General features: G+C 44.8%; 1 protein-coding gene across 2 annotated transcripts in view; it reads left to right on the forward strand.

Moving 5' to 3' along the window:
- Positions 1–12,112, forward strand: part of LOC120961686 (uncharacterized) — a 395,308-nt gene that overhangs the window by 336,576 nt on the left and 46,620 nt on the right. The window lies entirely within an intron of this gene.

The raw sequence follows: 12,112 nt of genomic DNA on the forward strand, positions 1-12,112 counted from the left end.
TATCATCAGCGTATGCTAGGATCTGGGTTGACTTGTACAAGATAATTCCCGAAGTTTCCACCTTCGAGTCCCGGATGGCCCTCTCTAGCGCCAATTTGAATACAGCGTTTTCCAAATCACTTCGGAATGTGGACATAATTATTCACCGCATTCAAGATGTTTTTCAACAGCTGTCAAATGGTGTGTTTGCTTTAAAATGACATTACAGTTTTAACACATGACTTTCAACACAAAAACAAAGAACTGTCAAACTCTATCCAGCTTGAGTGGTGTTGAAAAGCATGCTGATGGAATTGAAAATCATTTTGATGGACATGAAATGTTAGATCGATGTGGAATGGCATTTTGCACGCGGTGAATAACATTGTTTACATTCGAAACCGACCTGGAAAACCTTGTAAGAGACAGGCAAGTTCGTCCCCCTGGTGCAGACCTTTGGTGGCAGGCCTGAGAGTTTACCGTCCACCTTCACCTGGCAAGTGACGTTGGTCATAGTCATTCTTACTTGCCTCATCAATTTGGCCGGGATTTCAAAATAGTTTATAGCGTTCGTAAAATAGTACACGTTCGAAAATCATGTACGAATAATAAAAAATATTATTACTATATTAATTCTGAAAATGATAAAATAGTAATGATAATAAAACAATAGTCATGAGAAATAATTGTAAAAACAAACTCCAACCACATAATCTAAGGAAACGATCTGACAACCCTGTCCCTAACGCCGAGGCGTGCCGCCCAAATGCAAATCGGAGTCCCAAGCGCAGCGCTCGGATTGCAACAAAACAACACACAGCAGCAACCTTCATCCATAATAATCCCTTTTCTCCTTCCTTACTACCTCCCCCCCCCCCCTCCGCCTCCCCTCACTGTCTTCCGCTCTCCCGCTTCGGCCGGGCACGCACTCGGTGTTGACGTTTCGCGCATCGCCCTTAATCGATCGCGGCTGACCCACCGTCACCGTGTTTGCGCCACAACTGTCACGGCTATTAAGCGGCGTCGCAAACACACACACACACACAAGTGTGAAATAGCGCGGAAGGAAAGAAAAATGCTAACACACCCGCCCTGGCGCACCTGGCCCGCCGAAATGGTTCGATTAATTAATTTCTTTCACAAAAACAAACGACTCACCATAACGCCACTCTGCACGCTCCACCGCCTTCGCTGCACGTGGCAGCCAGGGCCCAAGGGAAGGGCAAGGGGAAGAGTGATTTGTTTTTTGTTTCGTTATGTAGATGGCAAAAAGGGTTTTGGAGCGGGGGCGGTGTGCTCCTATTACTTCGTGGTCGTTGGTTTTTTTTTTCAACGAACATTGTTTTGTGTCTTTCTTCTTAAAGACGTATCATTAAAATATGTCAGCACGCGCGTTCGGGATGCTGGAGCAAAGGGCCAGACGAGGGGGGAAGGGGTAAAAAGCATAAATGGGAAGTATCGTAACGTGTCCCAGCGCTCCGTTCGGTACGTTAGCGCAAATGGGCGTACCTTAACAAGCTACAAAATGTGACAAATTACGTTACGGCACCGTTTTGGTAAGGGACGCAACAAAAAAAAAAAATCCCATTTTGCGCAACACTCACACATCATGAGGTGTAATTGTTACAGGGCGGCCCGTCATACTGGTAATAATTTTCCCATTTTCCTCCTTTCCCGGTGTAAGCTTTTTACGCTCGGATCGGATCAATCGAATCAGATCGAAGCATCAATCATTTCATTGATTGAGAGAGAGCGCGCACGACAGAAGGTAAGGTGTGAAGGCGGTGGGTCAATCACCATCAGCAGTGTGTGGACAGCAGCACGGAGATTAATTTGTTTTCCCATTGAATGAGCCCAATAGCAACAACAACAAAAAAAAGAGAGAACCCGATGATGTCACCCCATTTGAGCGCTGGGACAGATTAATCGTTAAAACGCTCCTGCTTTTATTCCAAAAAGCACACCGTTAAACCGCCAATTGCCACCATGTGCGCCTCTGTGCCTCTGTTTTTTCGGGCACGTGCACGTTTTTTTTTTGAAAATGTTTCATAAAATCCGTTTTGCAGGGCGCATTTCCGAGAGCATGCTGGGGCGTTTGGGAAAGTTCGTTTGGGGCCGGGACCAATTACCAGCTCCCGGCGGCGGTAGCCCTCCCCCCGTCCCCAAATCCCGCTCGGGGGCTCGGGGCCATCATACGCTGTGTGCGGTAATCGCAGCAAATTAGCAAACTTTAAATGAAATAATTTAATTGCTGTTTATCGCTGTTGAGCCGTGTGTTTTGCGCTCCGCCCCCCCCCCCCCCCCTGCCCCCGTTTGGAAATGCGCCTGATGCGTAGGCAACCGCGCGCAGCCACGGGGGATGATTCGAATTGCCGTGCGAGAGGTGGAGGAAAAAAAGGGGGAAGGGGGGGGGGGGGGAGAACAGAACGCTTCAAAGTGGAAGGATAGCCGGGGATTAAATTACGTCTGTTGCACTTTTGCTAAAATTCGACTCCAAAAAAAACAAACAAAAACAAACAAACAAAAAACTTCCATTAACTGTCCTCTGTACTAGTGGTGGGTGCTCGGAATCGGACCTACCCGATTGCGATTCCGTGTTCGGAATCAATTCCGGAGCCGATTCCGATGCTGGAATCGATTCCGATTCCGATGTCGATTTCGGAGCCGATTCCGGAGTTGGTTCCGGAGCCGATTCCGGAGTTGAGTCCGGAGCCGATTCCAGAGTTGGTTCCGGAGCCGATTCCGGAGTTGAATTCGGAGCCGATTCCGGAGTTGAATCCGGAGCCGATTCCGGGTCGAATCGGAATCGACTCCGGAATCGATTCCAGAATCGGAATCGGCTCCGGAATCGATTCCAGGATCGAAACCGGCTCCGGAATCAGAATCGTCTCCGGAATCGGAATCGACCTGGGAATCGCAACTTGCTCCGGTCACGGAAATCAGGCTTGACTTCAGAAATGAATGAGAATTAGCGTTTTGAAATGAAATAAGACGTGTGGGAAGCGAAATAAGTCCGGGAATCTCCATGTGAATAGATCATTTACAAGTAAATTTTGATCCTATGCCGCTATCAACACGTAGCATCATTGTACCCAAACGCTTATTCCTATGAAGATGCCAAAGCCGACTCCGTTTCAAAGCCAATTCTGATTTCTCAGTCAATTCCGATGTCGGAGCAGATTTTGATTCCGGAGCGAATTCCGGAGCCGATTCCGGAATCGATTCGGGAAACTGATTCCGGGCCTACTATCCGGAATCTATTCCAGAAAACTTTGGAGCTAGCCGGAGTCGATTCCGACTAAATCTTCATTTTTCCCATCACTACTCTGTACCCACTTATGTATGCGCTTGTGTGTGTGTGTGTGTGTGTGTGTGTGTGTGTGTGTGTGTGTGTGTGTGTGTGTGTATATATGTGTGTGTGTGTGTGTGTGTGTGTGTGTGTGTGTGTGTGTGTGTGTGTGTGTGTGTGTGTGGGTGTTTTACCACATCATTTTCCTATCCCATAATGTCAGTGCAAAATCCGTCGATAATCGCTCGGCTCGACAACGCGACAATTATGCTGGCGCTTCGTCAACTGCTTCGCTGCCGTCGCTTCAATTCCAGCACGCGTTTGGTTTATGTTCACGTTCTTATCGCATCAGTCCATACACTCGCCGGCCGAAATGCCTCTCGCCAGGAAGTCAATCGTACGCGGTTTGACGTTAATGAGCTGGGTTCCGAGCGGCCCGGTAACCGACCGACCGTCCGGCAGCCCCTAATCCGGTCAATTAAATCTTCTCGATAAACACTCGTCGGCCCACGCACACATGCTGTCGGGTGGTAGCAGCGCTGGATCGTCTTCGTCGTCACGAGCAGTGTATTGTTGTGTCAGCTAGCAGCGTGGGAGTCCACGCCAAGCGCTACCGAAACAACCAGTCAGTCTGATCGGCAATGTCCCTGTTTCGGTTTGGGAAGGTGATTTGTTTTATTTTTGTTTTTTTTTCCTTTGGTATCTTTTTTTTCGGGCTGTTTGCTGCTTGCTGCTATCCCTTCGTCTGTTTAGAGCGGCTCGCTAAAAGAATAATGCGTGATGGCAAGCCACTGACAAGCTGCTCGGGGAACAGTTGCTCCCCACCAAGGCTTAGTCAACAGCAGCCACATTACAGTGGGCCAACCGGCTAGGTGAAGTAATCGCTTCTTGTTGGGCTTTCTTCAATCGTCAGCCATCGTCAGGCGGTTGTCAGCACTCCCAGCCGGCAAAGGGATAGTGAGTGGGTGGCAATCTTATCGGTGCAAAAAAAAACCAACGAATAACTTGTTACTTTGTGAGGCGGATCGATTGAAAAGTTTTTAAAGTAAACTTTAAAGGAAGGGAAACATCGGACAGAAGAGATCGATTCTTCGACCGTCTGTTCGTCCGCAGTAACGGCAACCGGATAGTTTTTTGTTTTGTATCACTGCGTTACTAAGCGCCGCAAGGTATGCAATGCGCACAGTTTGAAATTATTATTTCCGTTGCCTTTGGTAACGCATGGCACAGTCAGGTTTGTGTGACATTCAGGACAGGGTTAGAGACATTTTTTTGTACCACACATTCTTCAATTTTATCAGTTGGCATAATATTTAACACTCAAAGGAAATTTTATTTATTTGATTTACACACTTAACAAACGCCATAAAAGCAAGAGTCTCCCTCCATGAGTTTTGGTTTATCCAAACGGTTATTTTTCTTTGATAACGCTCAAGCACTACTGACTGACTTGAAAATAAATCCACATAAATATAAAAACATTTTATCTTTATTTTAGTAGTTTTATTTGCGTATCAAGTGGGTTTATTTAGGTAACATAAAAAAAAACAATATTATTTACTGGGAGAAATAGTCATAGCAGTCTGAGCCCATGAAGATGGCCGGTGTGCACCTTCTGCAGCATGATGTCACCATCGTGCCCCTTACTGTAGCAGGACGGCAGAAAGTCACCTTATTCTTATGAGATTTCTGGTGTGATGGGAAGCGTAGGGACAGGCGTCGGCTCAACCGCCGGATGGGGCACAGCGTTTGGATGTGGTATATGTACAGGAAAACGAGCCGGGCAAGGAGCGGGCACTGGTACAGGCACGGTTCTGTAAAGTGGGCAGAGTGAAACAAGTCTGAGTGAACCCTGTTTAGATTTTACGTGGTCGAGTGTTGATACTTACTTACTCGTGTAGGTGACCGGAAATGAATCCTGGAAGTCTGAACGGCCTGGCTAAGGTTGAACCAATCGGATTAGCTTCCACATATGATCCTTCAATAGGGACTGCTCCGAGCGACGCTCTGAAAAGCACCGGTTGCGTGCGCTGATGGAGTTTCCTAGCCTCCATCCCGTTCCATACCCGTGCTCGAATGCACGCTACTGATACTCGGTTTTTTCACGCTGAGAGACTCATTTTCACTTATATTTTTACACTTTTAATTTTACATCACAACATCACTCCGAAAGATTTCGTTTCATTAGCACGAGATTAACAGAATGGTGAATGACAGATAAATGGTGAAGCTCGGTATCCTCGGCTGGCTCCGATTTTGACGGACGACCTCGGTGACAGCTGTGTTAACGTATGTTCTCGGCAAGTTGTGTCACCGAGTTTCGGTTCAAATATTTATTTAACTGATATTTCAGTTTTAAATGGTACTGATTTTCGGCTACTGGGATTTTTCAACTGACATATCAGCAAGAATCGAAAGAGCCGACGGATTTCGGCAGTATTTTTAACCGAGGTCGTGGAATATTTCATTCATTCGCCTCATTCGCCTCTTTCAATCAGTTGATTAATGCTGTACTTAAAATCTAACATTCTTCTTTGCAAGCCATTTGTGACTTGCAGTTACCTTATAACGGGTAGTCTCGGTTTATTTAAAGCTATCCGTTGATTTTATTGTCTGTTGCAAATGTGGTTTTGGTTAGCGTTGGTCTTTCCATGGTGGTGTTGTGGTATTGATGGTTCTCAGAAAAGAGCGGCCGCTGCTAACCCAATAACCATTCCAGCTATTAACGATGATGGTTTTGCTAAGTCGAATGAAATCACGGAGTGTTATGGAAGCAGGCCGAGTTATTACGTCCTGCGTTGGCTAGTCGGTCTGCTATTTCGTTTCCCTGGATACCTGTGTGACCAGGAATGCAGCAGCATGTGCCTTGGTGTGAATTCGGTATATTGCAGCGTTGTCGTTCGGCCAAATGACGGTTAGCAATGACACTATTGCAACCAGCCCGAAGCTGATTTTTGATGGTCCAGTCAATTTGTGATGGGCGGCAGTACCAGGGGCGACTACCGATTGGGATGAGTTTGGTGACTGGGGGGAGTGTTTGTTCTGCTAGCGTGGTGAATTCGGCGCTTGCCCTTTGAATAATGGCCTTGATGTTTTTCTCCACCATCTGTCCTGCAGCTGCTACTATCTTGTCGGTGACGGTGTGGTCCAAGGGTTGAGGTCCACTTTCACACAGAAATGATGCTATGGGGCTCGTGACGAAAGCCCCAGTAGCACAGCGGATGGCGGTATGGTATAGTGGTCTTTGTAGACTTAGCAACGTGCCCATCATAGGCTCAAGCCCCGAATAGACCGTGCCCCCATACATAGGACTTGACTCTCCTGCTATGATAATAATAAGTCACTGAAAGCCAAGCTCACTTCACTAGTGGGCACAGGCAGGCCTTGACCGACAACGGTTTTTGTGCCAAAGAAGAAGAAGAAGAAGAAGAAGAAGAAGAAGAAGAAGAAGAAGAAGAAGAAGAAGAAGAAGAAGAAGAGTAGTTTTGGTGACTCTGAAAAACCATTGCTCAAAACTAATATCCAATGAAAGCTTGTTTGCATTGCATACCTTCAGGCGTTTGGAAAGGTGTATCGAGAACCAATGTTGGCCTTTTTGTTTCTGTTTCACCCGAAGGTCATTTCTAAAGCATTTTAAGGCCCAAATTCAATATATTCAAAAAGTGGGTCAAAAACACCGCGATTGGATCCAACACCAAGACAGGGTTTGTTATGGTGACTAAAAATCAAAACAGATACAGGGTTTCCCACGATTTATTGGTTGGTTCCCATCAATTTTTGGTGGATTCCCATTTTTTTTTTTTTGTGCATTCCCACGATTTTTTGGCCGTTTCCCAGAATGTTTTGGTCGAATTGTATTGATATCCAATCGGAAAATACCAATCAATTATGGGAACGAAACAAAAATCTATGGGATACGATCAAAAAATCGTGGGAACGCACCAAAAAAATCATGGGAACTGACCAATAAATCGTGGGAAACCCTGTAATGCAAACGGTAGCAACACTCGGATCAGTATCGGATACTGTGAATCTGAAAACATTGCTTGTAATTGGGCAAGGAAAAGGATAATTACTGTATTGTTATTTCTCTTGCTAGGAACAGATACCGAAGGACAGAAGAAGAGGAACAGATGCCGAGAGCCAGCATAGACCTAAACAACAACAACTGGAGCGATCCATCAATACAAACGCTTCGCGTAAAGGTTCTATTTTTTTTACCGGAAATGACCAAATTTCAAATTAGTTCTAGGAATGTAGACACACTGAAAGAAACCAAATCTTAGAAGCAAGCTTGGATTTGGGGAGCGTAAAACCTGGCTCGGTAATGGCTGGATTTTGCTAATTCAAATTCACAACTGTAACAAGGTAAGGTGCTCGTCCAGCCTGTCGACGCAGCGTCTTTCGATGTCATTCAATTTGAAGCAAAACAACCCCATTCGTAGCCCAGCGTGTGACATTTATCGTTCCCGAGAAGGCTGTAGGCTATTTTTGTTCCCTGCCATCATTTTCCCGGAAGCTCCAGAGGTCCCCCGCAAGGACAAGGACATCTTACACGCGAGTGTCAAATTGGCCACATTTGTATGACTTCAGCCCGTGCTGCCGGTATGAATCGGCGTGCGGGACTCGTTGCCGTGATGCGGTGAAAAGGGTGCGAAGCAGTTGCCGGGATCGTAATTAATATTTCCAATTCACGTTCAGCGCAGACTTTTGATGGGTGAGTGCCACACACACACACACACACAACCTAATCATGGGACGAAATTAATTATTTCCCGCGCCGCTCGTGACAGGCGACTGAATGTGGGAGCGAGCAAATTTGCAACGCTTCATCGTCATGATGGCATCCTTACTTTACCGGCCTTAACATTAACTGGTTTATCGATGCTGATAAATAATGTATGAAAACGGTGATTGCGGCTAGCTTATGCATGATTTTCGCTCCGCTGGTAAAACGGAAAACCCCTGCCTTTCCGTCGCACGCGAAACCGGTTACCGCGTTGCCTGCGTTCGAGCCGCGACGTCACGCCCGGGGTGCATCCGATGCGGGCGACAGAAGGATTTCCCTTTTCATTGTCAAGCAAATCGGCGTACCTTCTGTCCATACGCTCGGTTTTACCGTGTCCCCGCCGATGTGTGCAATGAGCCGTGCCCAGCAGGCGCTGCTTGTTCTGGCCGCTTCCAGGCGCTCACGGTGAATGCTAATGAGTGTGTGGTCAGCGAGCGAGTCAGGTGAGTGTCGAACATGGTCGTCGTTCTGTTCGACGCATCTCCAGCACAGCACCGGAACTGGTTTTCTGTCGTTTTTTTTTTTTTTTTTTTTTTTTTTTTTGACTCACGCTCACCAGCGGCGGTGGCTGTGATAAGCGCTAAACCGAACGCGATGAGTAACGGACTCGTGCGAGCGGGAGTGTTGTTAATGCGCACGATGGGCACGTACCAGCGCGTGAACAATTGCGGCCAAATGGAATTATTTAATTTCAACCAAAACATAGTTGAATGCAGCCGCTCGTTTTCTTCAGGGGAAACGTTTTTATGTTTGTTTGTTTTGTTTTGTTTATTGTGGTAATTAAAAATAATTGTTTTTGTACGGATGTTCGGCGCGTTTCAGTGAGTGAGGCTACATTGGGGAATGAATCATGGCATCGCATGCAAGCAACATTAGAACTAAAATTATGCTGCTGAGTCCATGCCCGGATTATCCAGGGATTATCCAAGTTGGGAAGCCTAACCAGTAGCTGGGGACTATTCCATTGGATAATTGCGTGTACGACAGATAAAAACTTTTCTTTTCAATACTTATGCTCTAAATAAAATTTACTGACTCACAAAACTAACTAATAACACTAACAACGATACATATGTGTTATCTTCCATTCCGAAGTGTTGAAAACGAGCTGATTCAGCACAATTGAGTGATTGAGCTTCGTTAATTGAGTTATTCAACGGTTAATTTAGGTAGAGGGTTTTTTCGAGTTTTTTTTTTAAATATACACACTTATCAACACAATCCATCACGGGACTCGAAGACCGTGTCTGACATTATTGGTCGGTCCCACCAACAAAGACGGATGATGACCAGAACTGAAACGACAATGCACCACCGAAATGCAATGCTCAAGCGAAAAGGCAACCTTGCTTGAATAGCGGCCGAACCAATTTATCAATTAAGAATATTATTGCGGGATAAAAATGTGCAAGAATGTAATCGTGCCCATAATCACGCCTCAATCTGGCCAGATGACAGCGCACGGGGCACGGGCAGAGTGTGCGCCCTGTAAAGTAGCAACATCCTCGGCACGCTGCTGCTTGTGAGCGGATTCTGCCGTAAAACGGTTCAAACCGATCGCGCTCGAAACCGCTGCTGTCCGGGGTGGCACTCATCGAGATCTTAGGTGTTACAGTCGTGAAAGCGTTATAATTGGCCCGGTACAGGGGTTTTTTACCTGTTATAAACTGCTGTGGATGATAAATTTGTTTTTGTTGCTGATAGACTATGGAAGTCTACAAGCATTTTTTTTCTGATTTTCAGTTGGTAGCTCTTAGAACGTTATACCACGAAGCTGTTATTCAAACATTGACATCATCAAACCGGTTAGCTTCATTTGCCGCATTATAGCGGTTATTACGCACAGCCAAGAGCTACCTTTTCTGATTCCGAGTTCTGAAGACAATTGGAATCCGACTAGCCCGATGCGGTATTGTTCCAAGCTTGGTTTCTATCGGCCAAACAGAATGCGTTCCCTAGAATGTATGCCGAAGGTTGCAAACAAAGAAGCAGCAAAAAAAAATTGTGAAATTTGAAATTAAATAAAAAATAAAAAATAAAATATCATTGAACAAACTTAAAATAGACATAGACAATATCTTTTTGAATAAGTTTTCATACTATGAAATGACGGATTGTTCGTTATGTTCAAACTCGAGATCACTATTCCCGCAAAGTTTATATGAAAAAAAAAATGCCTTTTTTCGGCTGGCTGTAGAAAAAAAACTAAGAAAGATAATTTCTTTACATGTACATCGTTTGAAAGATAATTATTTAAGCTTACTTGCACAAATTAATCTCAGACTTTGCGAGTTGCCTTTCGTCAGTTATCCGGAATTTTCACCATGATGGACGAAGGCATCCTAAATTTTCTCCACAAAATTGTTAGCGAAAAGCGTTTTCATCATGTTGGTCTAGAAAAATTCTATGGAACACATGGGACGGATGTTGCAGCAGTTTGCGGACTAGGGTGCCATGTCGAAATTCTGCCGAAAATAACCTAAAATGAACGCATCGAGTTTTGGCGCCATTGTTTGCCACTGCGAAGCCAGTGGACGCGATTTCTGCTTCCTGACATAAGTGTTCATGTTTCCCAAGTACTGTTTGGCGGGTTTTTTTATCGATCTCCCGGTTCAGGTAACGCAGTTATGTAGCCACTTGTCTCTCTGTCTTCATTTTTTGCATCTTTTGGAACCACAAAAATGAACCCGGGCTTTCTTTCGATGCTTTGTTTGTTGCCTAATATAATAAGATTGTTGCCTAATAAGTGCCAAGATGTTGGCGACCAAAACCGCCGAAACGATCTTATGCGACGACAAACTTCTGTACGGAGTCGATTTTGTTGATCGCGCACGCTTCTAAGTTGGTTGGTTCACTTTTTTGGGGATCATGGTTAGAGTTTGACTGATAGATGTGTCAAGGTGAGGTGAGTGATAGAGGTTGTCTGTTGTCTCATGGGATACTACTATTCAAAGTGCAATTAACAGTTTGTTAGTGAGGGTGAAGATAATCCCAAGATAAACCCATTAATTTGTCAATTTTGTTAATGCAACCGTTATGTAATGTTAACATTGTTTCAACACGACAATAAGACACTTGGAATGAAGGCAATCGCACACGAAATTTTATATTGATGAGATACGCTAAAGCCTGGTTACAATACATTTATTTAAAGTTTTGCATGCGACTTTGCGATGGGAGAGCATTTAACTTTCGCAAACGCAATACATGCAATACAAAGTTTTAAATAAAGTGAAATAGCTCCATACATTTTCACACATTTTTATACATTTGATAATATACGGCGCATGTTTACTACATACTGAATGCATGTTGGCTTCGATATTTTTTCAGCCGTTGAGACTTTTGTAGTATAATCCCCAGTCATATTTCAATAGCGTCAATATCACACGTTATCACACGTACGACAGGATTTTTCATGTCAAAGCCCGCGTTTGAAGGATAAGCTTCATCTGAATATCGAAGTAGTTAGCCGTGAGCAATATGATGTAAAATGTCTATTTTTTATATCAACTACAGTGGATCCTCGGCGTGTGCGTTTAACCGGTGACTCCAGCGACTCGCCCCATTGCACGTCGAAAACGATCGCGATGTGAAAAACTGTTTCCGATGTAATGAAAAGTAAATAAAAGCTACTTGCACGATCAAACCAAATGCTAACAAAACAAATTATCGCTATCAGGTGGCACATTATGCACACATTGCACCAGTAAGAGGGACTGTTTCTGGAGCATTCAAAGTTGCTCTAGGTATGAAAGAGTACGCTCAACGTTCCTCTTTAAATGGCACTTTTTTCTTGCAGTTATCTAATCCTGGCCATGCCGCTATGTCATAGATCGCTGTTACCTCGACCTTGTCCTTTATCATATTTCACATTCGCCGCACCATTTTCGTTGCGCCGAGCAGGTCGCTTCTGCAGTGAGTCAGCCGAAGACCGTTGCTGAGCCGTTGGCGGCCGGCTAAGAATCTCCCATAAAGCGAAACCCAAAACGTACCAAATCTTGTCAAGCGATAAACAAAAACCCCATTATCAGTAAAGCACGTTTCCCAAAATT

Source organism: Anopheles coluzzii, chromosome X, assembly GCF_943734685.1.
Source record: "Anopheles coluzzii chromosome X, AcolN3, whole genome shotgun sequence".
Classification (NCBI taxonomy): Eukaryota; Metazoa; Arthropoda; class Insecta; order Diptera; family Culicidae; genus Anopheles; species Anopheles coluzzii.